Source organism: Chiloscyllium punctatum, chromosome 36 (genome assembly GCF_047496795.1).
Source record: "Chiloscyllium punctatum isolate Juve2018m chromosome 36, sChiPun1.3, whole genome shotgun sequence".
NCBI lineage: Eukaryota > Metazoa > Chordata > Chondrichthyes > Orectolobiformes > Hemiscylliidae > Chiloscyllium > Chiloscyllium punctatum.
Genome location: NC_092774.1, coordinates 29548276 through 29571074, shown reverse-complemented (window position 1 = coordinate 29571074; position 22799 = coordinate 29548276). Strand labels below are relative to the sequence as shown.

At 43.7% G+C, this 22799-nt stretch overlaps 1 protein-coding gene across 10 annotated transcripts in view; it reads right to left on the bottom strand.

Annotated features, from left to right (window-relative positions):
• LOC140460936 (uncharacterized) overlaps positions 1–22458 on the bottom strand; it is a 35015-nt gene extending 12557 nt beyond the window's left edge. The window contains exons 1-4 of one of the 10 annotated variants that reach the window (XM_072555668.1): positions 22138–22437; positions 17862–18047; positions 9022–9399; positions 2744–2806 (exon numbers count right to left, since the gene is read on the bottom strand). The gene's annotated coding sequence lies outside the window, so the exon portion shown is untranslated. Of the gene's footprint in view, positions 1–2743; positions 2807–9021; positions 9400–9510; positions 9530–17861; positions 18048–22137 lie in introns of those variants that run through there. The other 9 variants (XR_011954402.1, XR_011954400.1, XM_072555667.1 and 6 more) reach the window with 9 other exon arrangements.
• Between the last annotated feature and the right edge of the window lie 341 nt (positions 22459–22799).

The following is a 22799-nucleotide window of genomic DNA, read 5'->3' as shown; positions in this document are numbered from 1 at the left end:
AACAGCCCCTTCGGGCCAACCAGATATCCTAGCCTAATCTAGTCCCATTTGCCAGCACTTGGCCCATATCCCTCTAAACCTTTCCTATTCATATACCTATCCAGGTGCCTTTTAAATGTCATAGCTGTATCAACAACCACCACTTCCTCTGGCAGCTCATTCCTTACACACACCACCCTCTGCATGAAAAGGTTACTCCTTAAGACTCTTAAATCTTGCCCTCCTCCACCCTAAACCTATTACCCTCTAGTTCTGGACTCCCTCACCCCAGGGAAATGTCCTTGTCTATTTACCCTATCCATGCCTCTCATGATTTTCTTAATGACTCTCAGTCACCCCTCAGCCTCTGGTGCACGAGGAAAAACAGCCCAGCCCATTCAGCTCAAACCCTGGCAACATCCTTTTAAATGTGTTCTGAACCCTTTCAAGTTTCACAACAAGATTCTGATAGGAGGGAGACCAGAACTGCACACAATATTCCAAAAGTGGTCTACCCAATGTCCTATCAGCCACAACACAACTTCCCAACTCTTATCCTCAGTCAGAGGATTGGGAAAAAGTTTTCAAATCCCACAAAAGACAACCAGGAAAGAATGCAGGGACAAACCAAATTTGAGGGTCAGCTTGGAAGCAATGAGAAATTGGCGGACTGGGTTTATTGGGGATCCGTACTTCTTGAGTACATATACGTATTTCTCTTCTGCTCTTCGCAGTTCCTCTGGGCTGCAAAGGGTGATGGCTCACTAAATAATCTCCTGATGCAGCTTCGTTTGTGGGTGTTGTGATGATTGCTTCTGTAGTTAGGTATTTGGTTTGTGTGTATTGTTTCTTGTAGACACTAGTTTGAAGTTCCCCATTGACTGTTCACTCTACTGTGACATCTAGGAATGGCACTTTGTTGTTGTGCCCTTCCTCTTCAAACCAGGAGCACCCCTCAGGCCCATAGTCTCACTATCTGGAACACCAGTATACAGACTAGTCAAAGAACTCCACTGAAGACTAAAACACTGAGTAGAAGATTCATGCCACTCCATTCACTCCACCCAAGAATTCCTGAACACCAAAGACACCAAGATAGAAGAGGATGAAGTAATGCTGTCTTTTGATATAACAGCCCCGTTCACATCCATTATCATCAACGTGGCCAAAGACACACTGACTACACTACAAGAACTACCAAAGACACAAACACCAAACAGCACCAACTTCATCAGCAAAGATAACATTGTCAAGCTTGTGGACCCGTATCTTATCACCCACTTCACATTCAATAACAAGCCCTACAAACAAATCAACAGAACACCCATGAAACCACCAATATCAAGGATACTATCAGAAACAATAATGCAGAGACTCGAACAAACAGCCCTCCCAACGCTCCAACCCAAACTTTGGGTCCGCAACAGTGATGACACCTTTGTCATCACAAAATGAAACACATTTGGGGAAACCTACAACACCATCAACAATATCCTTACTGGCATAAAATTCACTAAAGAGGAGAACAACGACAAAGTGCAATTCCAAGATGTCAGTAGAGCAAACAGTCAATAGGGAACTTCAGACTAACATCTACAGGAAAACAACACACACAGACCCAAGTACCTAATGCAGAAGCAAATCATCCCAAACAAATCTGCATCAGGACACTATTTCAATGAGCCACTACACAGTGCACCACCCAGGAACTACAAAGAGCAGAAGATAAATACTTATACAACATATTCAAGAAGAACGGGTACCCAATAAACCCTGTCTGTTGATTTCTCAACAACAAACTCAAACAAGCAGACACACGTGCAGAAACCCGAGCCACATTACCTTACATCAAAGACATCTGTGAAATGATGTCCAGACAACTCAAACCTCTCAGCATCATGGTAGCCCACAAACCTACCAACACACTTAAGCAGCAGCTAATGAACCTGAAAAAACAAATGTTATTTACAAATTACCATGCAAGGAAGTATAGACATGGACTCTGCCCTCATAGTTCTCTGTAGCAAGAAATGCTGGGATGAGATAAAGATTTTTTTCAGTCAGAAAGAGGTGACTCTGTGGAACTCATTGCCACTGAAATGAGGCAAGTAACTGAGTGCTTTTAAAACAGATAAAGATAGCCTCTTGATTAGTAAGGGAATCAAGGGTTACAGGGAGGAGGCAGGAGAATGGGATTGAGAAACATTGGCCATGATCGAATCGTGGAGCAGACTCAACAAGTCGAATGGACTGATTCTGCTTCTGTATCTTATGGATCTGTAACCACAAAGATCTGACTTAATTTTCACTACTTTTACTGTGTTCCTGTCGTATTTATGGCAAGCGTGTAGCAATATGTTGTAGATTTCTCAAGCTCGATCTTCTAATTTCATATCAAATATTGATAATTGGAGCTAATATTAGAGAGAGTAAAGGTGTTTATTTCTTGGATAAATAAACCTGCCATGCATTTTAAGCTTAAACCTTGCATACTTGCGAAATTAGCGTTGCCATTTTGCCCGCTGTTATCAAATCTCCAATAATACTTCCCTTTTACTTGATAACCCAGTTTGGGGAAATAAACATAACTGAGGTTTCGTGTTTTATTCAAGCGCTTTAAGCTTTTGATATAATGATTTTAAGCCATCTACACAGAGTGTGATTGAATTTCTAAACTTAAGTAACAGCCTTAAAGTATTGTTATTTGTGTCACTCACATAACTTTAATGTAAATATTGAATTAAACTTATTGAAAAGAACATACTTGCTGAATTAGAGTCAGCATTGTTTTCATTGCTTTGTCCATTATTCCCTTTCACCTCATGACCTATTTTAGAGAAAGAAAAAGATTGCATATGCTGGAACATTTACTTTTTTTGGCAATATTATAAAATGAAGAAAGCAGTTCAGTCAACTTCAATCTTCATCCAGTCACTTTTAAGAAAAGGTTTTGAGCAAGGTTACAAAATAATAATGCAAGGTTACCTAATTTGCAGCATTGCTTGAGACAGATTTAGTAGTACAAGATGTTATGATCTCCATTCAGTAATGTCTTGATTTGAAGATAGTTTAAGTTAAGCTAAGGGTGTTGCAGAAATTGAAGTCATTGTGAAAATGTTACCAGGGAAAACATTGGATAAAAAAAAAATCTGGTTTGAGTTTCTTCTTTGGGTATAAACAGATGCTGGATCAAAGTATCCTCCCAATATTCTAAAAATATGCCCACAAAATAAACACAATGCAACCTAAATAAATCAGGCCCAAAAGAAATTCAGAACCCACACTAATATATGGCAAGGAGGAAAGTTTTAGACTACAGGATAATAAAGATGGGTTGGTCAGATGAGCAGAACAATGACAGATGGAGTTCAATCCTGAAAAGATTGAGATGATACATTTCAGGAGGATCAACATGTTAAATCACAAGAACTTAGAATGTACTGAAGATCAGAGTCAGGTACATATGTTCATAGATTCTTGAAGGCAACGGGACATGTGGATGAAATGATTAAGGCGGCATATGAAATACTTGCCCTTAATAGTTAATGCATTGAACACGAGAGCCAGGAGATCATGATGGAACTGTACAAGACATTAGTTGGGCCACAGCTGGAGTAGTGGATCTGGTCGTCACATTATTAGCAGGATGTGATGGCACTAGAAAGGGTGCAGAAGGGAATACTAACTCAGGGTGGTGCATGTTGGTGGGTTTCAGCTATGAGGGTGATTAGATCGGCTGAAGGTATTTTCCTTGCAGAGAAAGCTGGGTGAGGACCTGTTTGGAGTGTACAAATAAGACACTTAGGATCTAGATAGGAAGAAACTTTTCCCCTTGGTGGACGGCTTCAGCAACTAGGGGACATAGATTTAAGGAAAGAGATAGGACATTTTAATGGAATTTAAGGAAAAATATCACCTAGAATGTGCTGGAGATGGATGAATTTATTTATGGGAAGAATTGGTTTGTTTGAAGGGATGGATATAATGAAATAAAACTAGTTCAGAAGATCATTATAATGTGCTAAGAAAAAGAACTGGAGGTCGACCTCCAATAGTGGAAAGAATCTAAAGAAGTTTCATTGTCCCATCTGAGAAAAACAATTCTGCTAAACTTCTCAAACGAACCCGAACATGTGTCAAAACTTGTTTGTTTAAAATCAATTGAACCTATTCCAAGTATTTAGGAAAATGAGAATCATCTTTAATCCTGGCCCTATTGTCTACAACCAAAAGTGATAGAAGCTTTTCCAGTTTTATTGAAATGGAGTTGTCAGAGATATTGGCTCATTAGAAGAGCAGAAGAGGGTTGTTTGAGCTTATTGAGCAGTTTGTAGACTCAAACAAGGATCCAGAAAACAATTTTCTATGGTACAGAAGCAAGGACTAATAATTAACAAGGATTGATGTTGGTATTGTGTGTCCAAGTGTCTCAGTCTTCAAAGTTCTAGATAAGTTAAACTTCTGAAAAATTGAAGGTGTCAAAGGAAAATCAAGGGTTTTGGGGAAAAGACAGGAAAATAGAATTGAGGGTTATCAGATCAGACATGATCTCACTGAATGGTGGAGCAGAATGGCCAATACTGCTATTTCTTGCGGTAAATCGATCTGGGAGTTGATAAAAGCTTTTATATGATTTTTCTTTGTACTCAGCAACATTTTGTATTTGGAAGAAGTTGGCTTTTGTGTTGGATCTCAAATAACGCTTGAGGCTCCACTGAGAGTTGTTTAGCAACTGAGGTTACATATCATCAAGTTAAATCAAAATAAGCAGCAAAATATATGGTAAAAGTGTAGGTGTGACTGCTGAAGGCCAAATAAAACATTTTCAGTCGCAAAAATGTCTTTACTCCATAATGTTTCATTTTACATGCAGTCAGCGACAACTCAAGCCAATCAAGGTGTCGCAGAGTAAAGTTAGGTCTCACCATGACAGCTGACATGTCTGCACAATACTGTTGTAGCGCTCTTTAACCACAGGGTATATACTAGTGATTCATTTATTTTGCACTTTCCCCAACACCCCAAATTAGGTTGAGGTTTGTTACAGCATCCTGATGGGAAGCCCGATGTAACGTGCTCAGATTCTGCTGCAGTAGTGTAATGTGTTAAATTCCCAATGATTTCCAAAAAAAGTGAAAGGAAGTGGTTGCATGTGTTGACCCCACAGGTATTATTAATATTGGCTTTGAGATAGGGAACAACCATCACTTCCCAAATTGTGTTTTGTTTGCACAGTATGAAAAGCATTCTATTTTTAGACGGCCTAAATGCATACATAGTTTCTTATCAGCGTACCTTAAAATCAACATTAAAAAGCACAAACAATTCATTTTCACTGTAAATTACATATTTTAAAATCAAATATTGCAAGACATACAAACACATCAAGAAGTCAAAATTTGTGAAGAAAGCACATCTTTTCTGACAGTTCAGACAGGGAAAAACTTTGTTCTTGTGGTGGTCAGTGGAGACTTACTCGATCAAATATTAATTACCAGTGTATCTCACATAGATGCTGTATAAAACCAAGATCTTATTGATCACTGTTGACAAAATTAAACCTATTGACCTGACTCTTTACAAAATAAGAACATATTTTAGTACATAACATTTTCCCATAATACAGACATTTGCAGTCGTGCAGTTATGTGAAAAGAAACTGCGTTGTTAATTTAGTTTGTTGCTCCACTTCAGAAATGTTGTCTTCATTTATTTTGAAAAATCAACCCTTCCACTCTTTCAAAAGGTACATGACACTTGAATTTTTTTTTCTTTGCCAATTTTTTTTCACCAATAAAAACATTCACTTTTTTGGCATTGGGTGGGGGAGCTCTGCCAGATGCCAATTTCTTGCTGAAATTGTTTCACTTGACATGAGTCTTGCCAATAAATGACAGCAACAACAACAGCTAATACTGATGATAACATTTCAACAAGAGTATACCAAGGTGCTTCACATTATGTATCAACCAAGTTGGAGAAATGTGAGGATCTCCTTCTCGGCCTTTCCCCTCAGCTGAGGTGTGGTGACCCTCAAGATAAACCACCACCAGCCATCTCTAATGAGAGAGAACAGTCTAATCTTCTGGGAAGACTGTGATGAATGTGTTTAAAGTTGAAAGACTGTTGAAATATAAGGGGGCGGCACGGTGGCTCAGTGGTTAGCACTGCTGCCTCACAGCACCAGGGACCCGGGTTCAATCCCATCCTGGGGCGACTGTCTGTATGGAGTGTGCACAATCTCCCAGTGTCTGTGTTGGTTTCCTCCGGATGCTCCGGTTTCCTCCCACAATCCAAAGATACACAGGCTAAGTGAATTGGCCATGCTAAAATTGCCCATAGTGGTACATAAGTCAGGCGTAATTGTAGAGGAATGGGCTTGGCTGGCATACTCTCTACAGGGTCAGTATGGAGCTGTTGGCCCGAAGGGCATATTTCCACACATAGGGATTCTATGACTGTAACAAACACTACATCTGACAAACAGGTATAAAACTAGCCACCAGGATATATGAACATCAACTAGCCACAAAAATACATGATCCACGACCACTAGTATCTTTACGCACAGACAAAGGAGGACACCATGTTGACTGGGACCATACATCCATCCTATGACAAGCCACTGTCCTATAAGCCAACCAGAAACACACACAAGAATTCCTTGGAACATGTCATTCCAACTGGAAATCTATTGATTTGGACCCCATCTACCATGCTCTGAGAAAAAGAACGGAAATGATATCACCCACCCTAAGAAACCAAAAGACATAAATAGAAAGCAGGACATAATACCAGCGCTTCACTCGACTCACTGATAATGTTACCTAGTATGGTGATGAAACATCTGAAAATGACCTTCCAGCTCAGCGAGCAAACTTACATCCAGAATTAGAAAATTCTAGTTGATACAAAGGCTGCCACAAAGTTGGAATTCTCACCCAGAAATGACAGTTGATGGTGCCCTCACCAAGATGGATGCTCGCGCTCCCCGCCCCAAGACAACATGCGTCTTGCCCTCACGAATATGGCGACCGGTTGCCCCCAGAGGTCCTTCCCAAACAAAGTAAACACTGGGCCTGTGGAGCTTTTATGCGCGGCCTCAGACCTCCCCTTGGAGTTTATAAACTCCCCAGTCTCCCTCCTCCCACCTCCCACGGTTTCCAATCCTCCCCTGTTTCACTGTCTCCTCTCTGTAAAAACAATGACTGCAGATGCTGGTAACCAGTCTAGATTAGACTGGTGCTGGAAAAGCACAGCAGTTCAGGCAGCATCCGAGGAGCAGTAAAATCGACATTTTGGGCAAAAGCCCTTCATCAGGAATAGAAACAGGGTACCTACAGTGTGGAGAGATAGATGTGAGGAGGGTGGGATGGGGAGAAAGTAGCAGAGAGTACAATAGGTGAGTGGGGGTGGGAAGAAGGTGATAGGTATGGGGGGAGGGGTGGTGGAGTGGATAGGTGGAAAAGAAGATAGGCGGAAAAGAAGATAGGCAGGTAGGACAAGTCATGGGGACAGTGCTGAGCTGGAAGTTTGGAACTGAGGTGAGGTGGGGGAAGGGGAAATTAGGAAATTGTTGAAGTCCACATTAATGCCCTGGGGTTGAAGTGTTCTGAGGCGGAAGATGAGGTGTTCTTCCTCCAGGCGTCTGGTGGTGAGGAAGCAGCAGTGAAGGAGGCCCAGGACCTCCATGGCCTCGGCAGAGTGGGAGGGGGAGTTGAAATGTTGAGCCACAGGGCGGTGTGGTTGATTGGTGTAGGTGTCCCAGAGGTGTTCCCTAAAGCGTTCTGCTAGGAGGCGTCCAGTCTCCCCAATGGACAGGAGACCGCATTTGGAGCAATGGAAACAATACAATGATATTGGCGGATGGGCAGCTAAAACTTTGATGGGTGTGGAAGGCTCGTTTAGGGCCTTGGATGAAGGTGAGGGAGGAGGTGTGGGCGCAGGTTTTGCAATTCCTGCAGTGGCAGGAGAAGGTGCTAGGGTGGGACGGTGGGTTGTAGGGGGGCATGGACCTGACCAGGTAGTCACAGAGGGAACGGTCTTTGCGGAAGGTGGAAAGGGATGGGGAGGGAAATATATCCCTGGTGGTGGGGTCTGTTTGGAGGTGGCGGAAATGTCAGCGGATGATTTGGTTCATGTGAAGGTTGGTAGGGTGGAAGGTGAGCACCAGGGATGTTCTGATCTTGTTACAGTTGGAGGGGTTGGGTCTGAGGGCGGAGGTGCAGGATGTGGACAAGATAGGTTGGAGGGCATCTTTAACCACGTGGGAAGGGAAATTGTGGTATCTGAAGGAGGCCATCTGGTGTGTTCTGTGGTGGAACTGATCCTCCTGGGAGCAGATACGGCAGAGGCGAAGGAATTGGGAATACGGGATGGCATTTTTGCAGGAGGTAGGGTGGGAAGAGGTGTAATCCTGGTAGCTGTGGGAGTCAGTGGGTTTATAAAATGCCAGTGTCAAGGCGGTCGTTATTAATGGAGATGGAGGGGTCCAGGAAGGGGAGAGAGGTGTCAGATGGTCCAGGTAAATTTAAGGTCAGGGTGGAATGTGTCGGTGAAGTTTGCTCAACCTCCTCACAGGAGCACAAGATAGCACCAATGCAGTCATGAATGTAGCAGAGGAAGAGGTGGGGAGTGGTGCCGGTTTAATTACTGAAGATGGACTATTCTACGTAGCCAATAAAGAGACAGGCATAGCTGGGGCCTTCATGGGTGCCCATGGTTGTCCCTTTGGTCTGGAGGAAGTGGGAGGATTCGAAGGAGAAATTGTTAAGGGTGAGGACAAGTTCGGCCAGATGAATGCGTGTGTCGGTGGAAGGGTACTGTTGGGGACGTCGGGAGAGGAAGAAATGGAGGGCTTGGAGGTCCTGGTCATGGCGGATGGAGGTGTAGAGGGATTGGGTATCCATGGTGAAGATGAGGCGTTGGGGGCTGGGGAAGCGGAAGTCTTGGAGGAGGTGGAGGGTGTGGGTGCTGTCTCGAACGTATGTGGGGAGTTCCTGGACTAGGGGGGGATAGGACAGTGTCGAAGTAGGTACTCACTGTCTCCTCTCCCCGGGCGCTCAGGCCTGGCGACCTCTCCGGGATGTTTCCGAAACCGGTTTCTGTTCTGAAGGAGGATCACTGGACCCGTAACGTTTCCTCGGATTCTCTTGACACATGCAGCCAGGGCTGCTCAGCTTTTCCAGCGGGTCCTGTTCTTGTTCCTTAAGCCGCCGGCGCCATTCCTCTCCCACACTCAGTAACACTGCCTTTGTCCCACTATATGGCCTACACTGCACATGCGCCAGCTCACAAGGGGCTGGGTGACCAGACCGTGACGTCACCCCGCGTGTAGTGGGCGCGGTTCGACGAGGCAGCCAACCAATCGGAGACAATGGGGGCGGGGCGAATGTGTTCCCTGCTCCCCTCACCAGCCACCTGAAAGGTGGGGTTTTCTTTAAGTTTTAACGACATAGTTTTAAAAAAAAATTTCAGTCTTTTCCGAAATGTTATTCCAGACCTCGAAGGCTAAAACATTGGAAAACTTGCAAACGTAAACGAAGGGATACTAAAAAAAATGAATAAAGATAAATTACGAAAGAAACCGAGCGCAAAATATCAAAAAGAATAGCAAAAGCTTCTGTTGGTATGCAAAAGGGAACAGAGTAGCTAAGGCCCCTTGGAAGATGAAATCGGTGAGTTAATAGGAGGAACACTGAAATGGCAGAGATGCTAAGTCAATCCTTTTCCTCAGTTTTCAAGCTGGAGGACAATAGTGCCATTCCTATTGGAACGGGTAAGTCAGAGGTGATAGAAAGGATAGAACTTAAACAATCAACGTTGAGAGGGAAAAGGTACACAGCAAACTATTAGGATTGAGGGCAGACAAGTCCCCTGGGCCTGACGGCCTACGTGCCAGGGTACTATATAGACTTTAGTATGGCATTTGAAAAGATTCCCCAAGGGAGACAGGTTCGCAAGGTTAGTACCATGGAATACAGGGAGAACGAGCCATTTGGATGCGGAACCAGCTCACAGGTTGGTGGTGGTAGAGAGTTGCTTTTCAGACTGGAGGCCTGTGATCAGTAGTATACCACAAGTATGGGTGCTGGGTCCGCTACTTTTCATCATTGATATAAATGCTGTGGATGTCAATAAATGAGGTATAGTTACTAAGTTTGCAGATGACACCAAAATTAGAAATGTAGTGGACAGTGAAGATGCTTAGCTCAGAGGATAACAGGGTGGAGTTTAATTTAGATACATATGAGGCACTGCATTTTGGAAAAGCATATCAGAGGAGGACTTATACACTTAATGGTAAGATCCAAGGGAGTGTTGCTGAACAAAGAGACCTTGGAGTGCAGGTTCAGAGCTCCTTGAAAGTGGAGTCACAGATAGATAGGATAACGAAGGCGGCGTTGGGAATGCTTTCCTTTATTGGTCAGAGTATCAAGTATTGAAGTTGGGAGGTGATGTTGCAGCTGTACAGGGCTTTGGTAAGACCACTTTTGGAATATTATGTGCAGGTCTGGTCTCCTTCCTGTCAGAAGTTTGTTGCTAAACCTGAACGGGTTCAGAAAAGATTTAGAAGGACGTTGCCAGGGTTGGAGGATTTGAGCTATTGGGAGAAGCTGAATAGGTTGGTGCTGTCTTCCCTGGAGGGTTGGAGGCTGAGAGGTGACCTTATAGAAGTTTATAAAATCATGAGGGACATTGATAGGATAAACAGACAAGGTCTTTTCCCTGAGTTGGGGGGAGTCTAGAACTTGATGGCATATATTTAGGGTGAGAGGGCAAAGAAATAAAAGGGACTTAAGGGACAACTTTTTCATGCAAAGGGTGGTGTGGGTATGGAATTAGCTGCTTGAGGAAAGCTGGTATAATTGCAACATTTGAATGGAATCTGGATGGAAGGGTTTAGAGGGATTTGGGCCGAGTGCTAGCAAATGGGACTAGACTGTTTAGGCTAACTGGTCAACATGGATGAGTTGGAGTGTTAAAGTAGGGATTTGAGACGGCCAGGGAATCCTTTGTGGAGTCAGACCTGCAGTCTCTCACGATTCGCCCCGGAGTTCATACTCTGAGAGTCTGGAATAAAAGAAAATCCTCTTACACGCAGTTTAGTTTAATTTTTGTGAACCCCTTTATTTACCAATAGCTCCACTGATACCGATAAGCTAAACTAGCTAGGTTCTAGTAACCTAGGAGAGTAGGGGACCTAACTCTTCAAGTACCCTGGCAGGTTACTCTGATGTATTGCTACAAAGCGGTTTCCTTTTCACAAAGGTTTACAAAAACATTGCATGTTCTTAATTCGTAAGGAAGAAAAGTTAATTGACAGGTCTCCGAACGCTTGACTAATCACTCCTACAGGCCCTAAGCCATTCATTAGGTGGGAAAAACATATCCAGCCGGGTTAGGTGCCTGCTAGCGAGATAAACTCCTAACATAAAGAGGTACCAGTCTGAGCTAATTGGAGAGTTCCTAACCTTGCACAGGTCACAAGTCAGATACAACTGTTTTCCAAAACGGCTTTTTAGCAGGAGGGCAAACTTTTGACCATAAAATGGCTTCCTGACACATTGTGCCTGAATCTCTTCAATGTTAGGCCGAGAATAATTTCTAAGCTAGGAGCAGACTCCTGCTTTTTCGGCACTGAATCATACTGTACCTGAGGCTGAGATGTTACCAAAAGGTTGCATTTAAACTGATTCATTAGTCTTTGAATTAAACATGCTCTCTTTTCAGGGTTGTGATTCAAATAAGACATAAGATCTGATTAGTTGGAATTGACAGTGGGGTAGTCTGAAAGGTCTGTAGAGTGGTCTGCAAGAACAGCAAGTAAATTAAAGCTTCGTCAACATTACCTTTTACAGAGTTCATATTTAATAACCGGTAATGGCTACTCAATACCATCATAAAGTGTCAAAAATGCAATTATGTTCAATCCAAAGCAGGTAATTTTTTAATAGCTTCGGGAGCCCCAGCACTATAATGGTTTCTCTCTCTCTCGTCCATTTGAACTCTCAAGTCAGGGACTTGTAACAGCAAAGATGTTTTTCCCTCTGTTTGTCTAGCTTGCAAAGGGTGATAAGAATCTATTATAATTAACAGGACCTGACTGTCAAATACAAGGCTTTTGACAGTACCAAGTTTCATTTTGGGGTCAAAATCAAACGCTGTCATTAATTTCACAAGGGAACAGCCATGAATGTTATCACTGTGTCCTGTTTTCACAGATTCACTGTTAAGGCAAATGTACTTAATTGCCTTAGGGTATCCTGTTATCACTTGGTTATCTTCTGCATACCTTGAGTTCTCCCCTTTTACCAAGCCTCCCTGCCTGTCTATTTTCTAGTGTGCAGCAAATGTGCTCTATAATTCAACATTATATTTTAGTTTAAATGTTTAAAGACAAGTTTTATGGCTATAGACTTTCTTATTCCCTCCTTTTGTTATTTCATGACAACTACTTGGCTTATAACTATCATTAGTCCATTCAGTCAATTTGTATTTTCAAATAAGTCAAGTGCCTCCTCTGCCAGGTCATCATCCAGAGGGGCAGAGTCTGAAAGATACTGGATTTCAGCATGGAAGTTCAGGCATGGAGGTAGAGGGGTAGACAAGGGTCATTTAAGCAGACACTTCTTTGGCTTAGGTGAAAAACAATGTACAGTCCATTTCACACATAAGCGGACGACAGTGTATATTCCTAGGATGAGACCAAGGACTATCAGTACAATCCACACGATCCATCCACACAGCGATCATAGCCAACAAGTAAACTTCCATCCATATGAATCAGACGACAGTTGGGCAGGTATCTTCCCTGCATCTTGACCCGTTTTGTTGATCACATCTGTGTCGTCCGTAAGATCAGGACATGGTTTAGAAACAAGTTCATTTCTGAGAACACAATCATGGTGAGGATCAGGCAGTTCAAGCGGTTCTTCCTGCAGGAATGTAGGGGGTTAATGTTCGAGCAGTACTTTCAGGAGAGAAATGGATTCAGAAGTAATGAAATCTCACAGCGACTGAGACGAACCATAACAAGGTGTTCAGTATATTTAGAAATCAGCAAGAATACTGCAGAATGCGAGGTACAGACTTCTACATTTTGATGTAAAGTTATATTAGAGGCAGCCACTACCATAGTATGGATGGCAGAGAGAATCTGGGTGCAGGAAGGCATACCTTGAGCAACGGGGTCAAGCTTAGTAGAAAAATAGGCAATAGGGAGCCAAGAGGAGCCATGTTGCTGGTTGAGAACAGCTGAAGCACAGGTATCAAGGATGGCAACATAAAGATGAAAGTGGCAGTCATACAAACGTCGGCCTAGCGTGGGTGCTGAAGAGAGGGTAGTTTTAAGCTTCGTAAAGACATGTAGTTGTTATGGGGTGAGTTCATACCGTTAAGGCTCATTAGACGAGGACAGGGGAGATCATGTTTGGGTCAGAAGGGCACAATTAGGAATCCATTGTCGGCAATAATTGATGAGGTCAAGAAACTACCGTATCTATTTAGGAGTGGTTGGAGGGGCAATACAAAGAATAGGATCAATACGGTCAGGTGTCAAGCACCGATCGAATTCAGAAATGAGAGTACCTAGGAACTTAAGACTAATCAGAAAGAAGTTAACTTTGCTGGGGGGGTACAATATAGCCACATTGATGTGGATGGTTGAGAAAGGTAGTGGAGTCAGTGTGATTGGACACTTTTGTCAGGGCTAGCGAGGAGATCATCGATGTATTGAACTAGGGTAGTGTCTCCAGGAAATTCAAATAATTCAAGCTGGGTGTGAAGAGTCTCTGAAAAGGTGTCGGCGACTGGATAAACCCTTGAGATAGGCAAGTCCACATATATTGGTGGCCCTTAAAAGAAGGCAAAAGTGTAATGGGCTATCTGGATGCAAAGGAAGACAAAAGAATGCATGTTGGAGGTCAACGATAGTGAAGAGTTTGGCATCAACTGGAACTTGGCTAAGGACAGTAGCAGGACTGACAACTGGAGGATTGAGCCTCAAATGATTTTAATTTACTTTCACGAAGGTCATGAACAACATTCAGGATATCCCGGTTTAGGGATTGGAAAGGTAGGTGTATTGACAGAAGAATGGCATGGGACTAGAAGGCCTTGCTGTAGAAATGAATCAATGACAGGTTGAATGCCAGCTTCACCTTCTGGTTTCAGGGGGTATTGAAGTATAGACAGGAGGACAGAATTAGGTTTGATCAGAATGGAGATGGGTGGGACCTTAGCAAGGCCCACTTGTGTTTTAGAGTCCACCCAGACTCCAGGATATACTATGTCCTGCAGGTGAGGGTGGGCATGATAATGATGAAGGCTGCCATGAATCGACTAAGGCTGTGCACAAAATAGGATTGATATCTCAGTGAGCAGCTGAATTTCATGGCAAGTTTGATCAGCATGGTCAAAAAAAGAGTCTTAGCGTCAAAACCTACTTCTTAGTCTTTATGTTCTGGGTTCAAGTGAGTGGTGGCACAGGGGAAAACGAGAGGGCCAGTTTTCCAGCTATGAAGAGGAACTGACACGAAAAGAACGCCACCAGCTGGTGATCTGATCTCACCAATCACCCAAGTGTGCGGAGTAGTGCCCAGTCAGGGATTATAGTATGTGTTCAAGCCTGAGATCATTCCTGGATGAGTCACAAGCTAAAGTAATGTGGGGGTGAGGGACATTATGTAAAATACAATCGAAAGCATAAGGATCCAAATCAAATGACCACCATCGAGGCGGCTTTGCTTTGGTGTTGATGCATTGAACAAAATGAGGTGCCTCCTGAATCAGGATACCATTATCATGACATTTAATAGTAATATTTAGAGGACAGAGGAGATCTCTAGCAAGTAGAGGGATACGTAATCCATTAGTAACAACAAAGCAAAAAGGGAGCGTGACACAATTTTTCCACACCACTGTCAGAGGGACAACGTATGCACATGTATTAGAGGAACCATCAAAACATTGCAGGATTTCATCATCGTCCAAGATTTGAAAATCAAAAGCATTAGCAAGATGGACGGGAAGTGATGAAACAGTGGCTCCTGCGTCAAACATAAATTCAATATTGTGGCCATTACGGTTAAGAATTAGCATAGGTCCATCCTCTGGGCTAGCGGTAAGTATGGGAAAATTCAAAACAGGAAGCTGCCTTATATCCAGGAGTCAGTTTTGACAAGGGTTTTGTGTCGTAAAAGGGGCAACCTGCTGAGGTTACTGGGGAGGGAGACCAGGAGATTGTCTGTTGTTTTTACTGCGGTGATGAACCAGGGACTGCTATGGAAAGGGCAGTTATTGGACCAATGTCCTAGTTCACTGCAATTGAAACAAAGGTGTAGTTGTTGGGGGACTCTAGGGGGTGGGGGAGGCAGTGAAGAGTAATGAGAGGATGTATAGGGGCATTATGGATTGTTGGGGAAGGATACATAGGAGGACCACAAGGTCCATTGGGATGTTGTGAATACACAGTACCATTTCTACAGTCCTGCCATACTGGACGATAGTATGAGGGTTTCACTTGCTAGCTTGACTGACCTTGCAGACGGAAAGGTCTACTTTGAATCCTGGGTTGAACATTAGCCACCGTAGTTTGGACAAGTTCTGTCTTGATCATGCCGATGGTAGCCTTACTCTTGGGATCCTTTAGTTCTCAGAAGTAACAAACCTCTCGGCTAAATTGTGCAACCTCAGCATGTTGCCAGTGGATATTGTGGGTTTTAATAGCTTTCTGTACCTGATCAGGTAAGAGTCATACATATGGCATTAAATTGGGATGATCACCCTTGTAGGTAGTTAGTGTCATCAGAGGAAGCGCCATAGCATTCCTTAAAACGGGTAAGGAACTCCTCAGCCTCTTCGCCCGAGCTGGGTTTACATGTTAAGACTTTACCCACATCAACTACACGATGCACTGCTTGGTGGAGACAGGTAATAATCCAATCTGATAGTTTCAGCCGGGTGCCGGACTACAGGCTGGGTATGATTATTACCGTGTAAAATTTCTCAGAACTCGCCCCATTTTTCAGGCGAAAAGCTGCATTCTGAGGTGAATTCGGTCTTGGGAGGCAGCGTTATAAATGGTCTTGGTCCTATTAATGTAATTAACAGATCCCTCAGGATTCCTTCCATAATCTGTAGCCTTATTGATAATGCTTGAGAGTCATGAGGTTTCCATGGTTGATAAAGATCCATAAATTGGGCTTGTTCCAGATTCAGAGCCTGTGGGTTAGGAACCTCTTCTATTCGGGAAATTTCTTTTTTGCCCTCCCACATCATGGTGAGTGCAAGGTCTGATATTAAGGTCCCGAGACTTTGATTGCAAATCATCGGTGTCCTTGGGACTTATTAGTTTTGGGGCAGTGGAAATCAAAAGGAGTCTCATCAGTGTTTCTTCCAGATTTTAATTTTAATTGACTCCTAGTATAGTAGGCACCGGGTTTGTGGTAATCCGAATTCTCATTCGGCAGAACAACTGGGGGAAGGACAAGAGCCTTGGCACGTTCGTCATCAGAGTAAGGGGGGTGGGGGGTTCAGGCAGGGAACCGGAGGTGGTCAGCTGACAGGATTAGAGGCATAAAATATTTCCTCCTCCGAATCAGTATCCCACCCACCATCTATAAACAGATCAGGATTCTTTAGTAATGGGTCTTTGGAAGAGGGGAGGGTGGGGTATAAGGAACAGTCCTTGTCAGCTTCGTCCCGTGCAGCTGCAATTGCAGTCTGTTGTTTATTCACCAGTTTCCTTTTCCTTTGGTGCCCTTGACGTTTCAACGTAGATTCTGAATCTTGGCGTTTTAAAAAATTTTCTCCCTTGCCTATTCCAATTCTGCTTCTAAATCATGTGCTTCACATTTATGTTTTAGTTCTGTCCAATTTAGTTCACATCCTTCCTCAGTTAATGGACTAACTCCCCCTTTAATACAGTTTTGTCTCCATGATGATTTTTCCCATTTTTTCCCGAGTTACCCTCTTCTATTCTGATAAGACTTCTTTCTGCTTACTTCCCTCTCTTTTTTCCCAAATCCCTTGTTCACTTTTAGTGAATAGAGTTAAATCATGTGCGCGTCCTAGAGACCAATACTTATTCTGTTGAGCATCTGCAGCTGATATTCTCCTTAATTGTTTCTCATAATTAATAATACAGACTTATTATTTCTGTTAGGGGACATTTGTCTTCAATCTTATCTAGGAGCACACTCAGTTATCCTACCTACTTTAAATCTTCACAAAACTACTGATCAACAAGGGCTCCAACCCCACAAAATACAAACACAAGCATTCATTCGTCAACAAGCAAATGTGCATCCAAACCAAATCTCACAGGATTAAACTTTCTGCAAGCTGCAGGGAATCAGTGCTGAGTCTCTGTCTGTCTCACATGGGTGCTTTCTTGTACATACACATGATCATTTTAAGAGAAATGAGGCACTCACATTCCAGATGTCTCATAAATCCTGGATGTGGCACATAGTTGCTTAACCAAGTATGCAAGAATTGTATCACTGGTCAGCTTTTTTTTAATATATACATGACAAAAGCAGCATCCACCCTCTATATTACATAAACGAAGAACACCCAACAGAACAAAACCATAACTAACAAACAAGCCAAAACAGCAAACCAAGACAAGCCAAGTTGAACAGATATAACAGAGAAGATAATCTCGCCTTAAAACTTTCACGAATCAACAACCCGACAATGAACAACAAGACTAAAGATTTCTGCAAAACATTCTCAACATTGTAAAATCCTGACAGTTTCTATTTTTAAGTCCTATTTAAACGATTTCATTTAGGGTTCCGTCAGGGCACCGAGAGAGTGAAACGGGGGAAACACCACACAGATGTAGACAGAGAGTAATCAAGATACAACTTTACCTTATGGGCCCATTGGTCTTGAGTCCAACCCTTCGATGGAACTCCTCTTTTCCAATTTCACTCAAACGTAGCCCTTGTTGGAACCCTGCTTGCAGCGCCAAATTGAGACAGTCCAAGGAGTCCCTTGTGGACTCAGACCTGTCAGCCTATCTTGGTTCATTCCCGGAGATCGTACTCTTTGGAAGTCTGGAATAAAAATAAAACTCTTACAGACACTTTAGTTTAATTTTAAATTATCCCCTTCATTAATACCATCACCGTTACAACATAACACTGATACCTATAAGACAAGCTAACTGGATTCTATTAACCCAGAAGAGTAGCAATCGCTCTTCTTCCAAGAGCATGGCGGGCTACTCTGTATACTATCTTTATACACAAGTTTTTTTTACAAAGGCAGTGCTGTCGCAAACAAGCTTTCTTAAGATGAATTTTTTTTTTACAAAAGCACTGCATGTTCTGAACTAGACAGATAACAATGAAAGGCAATAATTCGGGAGAGAAGTAATTGATACCGAGTTTCATTTTGAGGTCAGAATCAAACACATTCATTTCACAAAGGAACAGCTGTGAATGTGATCACTCAATATCGTGTTTATACAAATTCACTGATGTTAAGGCAAATGTTCTTAATTGCCTTACCCTCCCTGCCTGTCTATTTTCTAGTGTGGAGAAAACATGTTCTATAATTCAATATTACATTTTAGTCTAAATGCTTAAGGACAAGTTTTCCTTACAAACATTCTCACGACCCCTTTCAAAGTTTCATAAGTTCTATCCTATATCGGGGGAGCAAAACTTAACGTAGTATTCCAAAAATGCCCTAACCAACATTCAGCCACAATATGACCTCACAACTCCTTTATTCAATGCTCTGACCAATAAAGGAAATCATACCAAACACCTTCTTCACTAGTCTATCTACCTGCGACTCCAAGGTCTCTTTGTTCAGCAACACTCCCCTTAACTGTCAGTCCTGCCTGGATTGCTCAACCAAAATGCTATACCTCATTTCTCTAAATTAAATTCTATCTGACACTCCTCAGCTTGTTGCCCATCCCAAAAATTCTAATTTATAGCAAACTCTCTTTGCTCTCTCATTCCCTAGAAGCTGAAAATCTCCATACCACACACTCCCCCTCTGTTTTCACTTTGCTGAACCGAACCCCTGCTGTACCTCATTCTGAAGGGTTAAAATACTGACCAGCCAGGACAAGTGTACATTGGGAAGATGTTTCCATTGGTAGGAGAGACAAGGAGCTGAGGGCACAGCCTTAGAGTAAAGGAAAGACCTTTTAGAATGCAGAGACGGAGAAACGTCTTCAGCCAGACAGTGGTGAATCTATGGAATTCATTACCATCGACAGCTATGGAGGCCAGGTCACTGAGGGTATTTAAGACTGAGGTTCTTGAGTATCAAGGGGATTGAGGGTTACAGTGAGAAAGTGAAAGAATGGGATTGAGAAACTTATCAGCCACGATTGTGTGGTATGAACAGACCTGCTGGGCTGAACAGCCTAATTTCTGCACCTATTTCTGATGGTCTTTTGCTGTCCTGGGCACAGAGTGTCAGAATTGGGAGCAGAAGTAGACCATTTGGTCTCTCGAGCCTGCACCAGCATTGAACACATAACTGGGTATTAATCTACCTACATCTTGGTAGTTAGACTGTGACTTATCTCACTGGAGCACAGAAGGTTGAGACATAACCCTACAGAGGTTGTATAAAATCATGAGGGGGACAGAGGAGGTGAATCACAGGTGTCATTGCCCTTGGGTGGCGTTTTTAAGATTAGGCAGCAAATTTTGAAGGTGAGAGGAGAAAGATTTTAAAAAGACTTGAGAAGCAGCATTTTTTTTTTAAAACAGAGTGGTTTGTGTGTGGAATGAATGTCCAGACATTTTCTCACCTTCCCTCCATAAACAACATTCTTTGTTGTTGAAAAATCACATGAACTTAGCCTTGAATATATTCAATGACCCCTTAACTACAGGAAGAAATCCCCACTTCTGAACTCCATTCCTCTTGCTAATATACCACTTGCACTACTCATTGCTCACTGCACCTGACAACTGGCATTGACTGGTGAGGAAGGATGCTGAGGCCACTTTGTACATCCACACGTCATTCCTGATGAAGGGTTCATGCCTGAAATGTCAACTCTCCTGCTCCTGGAATGCAGTCTGACCTGCTGTGCTTTTCCAGCACCACACTTTTCAACTCTGATCTCCAGCAACTGCTGTCCTCACATTCTCCATATCCCAAAACAGTGCATCAACATTTAAACAATGCACCTCCTTTCTGCTTTTTTTTTTACACAGCAAAAGCTCCAACTTCAGTTTGGCCACGTGTTTGCCAATTGTGGTCTTCTCTACACTGGGGAAACTGAGCATAAACTTGGGGAACAGTCCGCAGCCAGGGCCGCAGAGGCTGACCAGACCTCCCAGTCGCCACCCATTTTAATTCCCCTTCCCACTCCATTTCTGACATGACCATCTTTGGCCTCCTCCATTACCACAATGATCCAAACCGCAAATTGGAGGAACAACACATCTTCCACCTGGGCAGCCTACAGCCTGGTGGACTCAACATGGAGTTCACCAATTTCAAATAACCTCCCTCGCCACCCCTTGAATTCCTTCCTAGCCCCTCCCCGCTGCCACCAACCAGATTCCTTCCTACCAGTGACCAACCAGTTTGTACCCTCTACCTGTCCCCACCTATCCCCAATTCACCACCCTGCCCCCAGCACATCCTTGTTCTGCAGCTCTCCCTACACCCATCCCCAGTCTTCAACAAGGGTGACACACAAAACATTGACTTGACCTCCTGATGCTGCCTGGCTTGCTGCGTTCTTCCAGTCTCCTGCATGTCTATTTTGCCAATTGAGTCACAGACCTGGCCCAACTTTTCCCAAGTCTGTCCCCTCCCTGGATTCACTCCCTTTCTTTTTAGTTGCAGCAAGTCAACAATTGAACATCGCAATGAAAAATAAATGGAAAAGGGGATGAGAAATGAGAGTGTCGTACTCTTGGTCAATCAAAAGAAGGTCTCACACATTTTCTGCCGACAGTGAGGAACATGTGCAATGTTTTGGTGACACTGGTGAACATGTGCCGTGCTTCTTGACACAGGAACGCACACAATATGCTCAGTGGCACTGCTGGTATTATTGACAGATTAAGTGTCCAAATGCCAATAGGAGAAAAAACGGGTAGAGGCACAATTGTTTTCCCCATATGGCACAATATTTTATTGCTTTTCCATCTTGTCTGGCTGCTCAACGTTTTTGACTTTTCCCCAGTGTAGGGGTGAAGTTCAGAATGAGAGGGCATAGATTTAGGGTGAGAGCAAAAAGATATAAAAGGTACCTAAGGGGCAACTTTTCCACGCAGAGGGTGGGGTGGTGTGTGTATTAGATTAGATTACAATGTGCAAATAGGCCCTTCGGCCCAACAAGTCCACACTGACCCGCCGAAGCGCAACCCACCCATACCCCTACACTTACCCCTTACCTAACACTACAGGCAGGTTAGCATGGCCAATTTACCTGACCTGCACATCTTTGGACTGTGGGAGGAAACCGGAACACCCAGAGGAAACCCACACAGACACGGGGAGAACGTGCAAACTCCACACAGTCAGTCGCCTGAGGCAGGAATTGAACCCCGACCTCCGGTGCTGTGAGGCAGCAGTGCTAACCACTGTGCCACCGTGCTGCCCCGTATGGAATGGGCTGCCAGAGGAAGTGGTGGAGTCTGGTACAATTACAGCACTTAAAAGGCATCTGGATGGGTAGATGAATGGGAAGGGTTGAGGGATATGAGCCAAGTGCTGGCAAATGGGATGAGATTAATTTAGGATATCTGGTCAGCATGGACGGGTTGGACCAAAGGTGTCTGTTTCTGTGCTGTACATCTCTGACGACTCTAAATAATAAAAAGTATAATTTGACAAATAACAAACTATATCCATGTTAACAAGGCTTAGCTCACCACATGCTTTACTAACCATTGTCCACAGGTCCTATCCCTTCAATGACTGAGGAACATATGCTGGTGCATAATCTCCTCCACTAGTATTTACACACTGGTCTAAGGAATTGCACAAGTAACAGAGAGGGTAAAAAGCACAAGGATTAATAAAAAAGTGAAGGTAAAAATCACAAGAAGCACAAGCCCCAGTAAAAGCAGATGTAAAGTGAGTGTAAAATGTGACTATGACAGGACAGGCCCCACATTCCTTCCCCTCCGTCCCCCCCCCAACCTGCCTCACCTTTCACCTCCCGGGCCCAGTACCTTCCAGGTGGCCCCAGAGTTGACACAGGGGCCGCCCCACGACCAGTAGAACTCCACCACCCAGGCGGCCGACGGGTTCCCAAACAGGCCCTTAACCCCATCCGCCTCCAGAATGGTCACCGGCTCCTGCCTGCTGTACAGCCGGGCGGTGTGGCCGTGACACAGCAGCTGCACCAGGAAGGCGGCGGTGCCCAGTGACGGGTGTCTGCCCCGGGCCGCACGGCGCCATTTTCCTAACGGCCGCCCCTTCCCCGCTCGAGCGACTTCTCCTCCCAACCGCCTTCACCCCCGCGTGACGTCAGCTCAGGGGGATGGGCGGGGCCGGGGGAGCCTCACCGTCACCAAGTAACAGCCACCTCGCGCTACAACTGCTCATTCAAAAAACAAACTCTCCTGTCTCGCTCTGCAGCTGCAGGGGGGACACTGCCACGTTTCGAGGAGCCCTGTCTACATTGGGAAAGCTCACGGCTCAACTTAAACAGATATCCCGATACATAACGATACCTCGTCATATCTAAAGGGGGAAATCTGCATTTTAAAGGGCATGGACATTTTAACGGGCTATTTCTGCAAATAAAGAGATTTAAATGGACAAGATTATATTTCAAACCGATGCGTCCACATTAAAAGGAATATCTT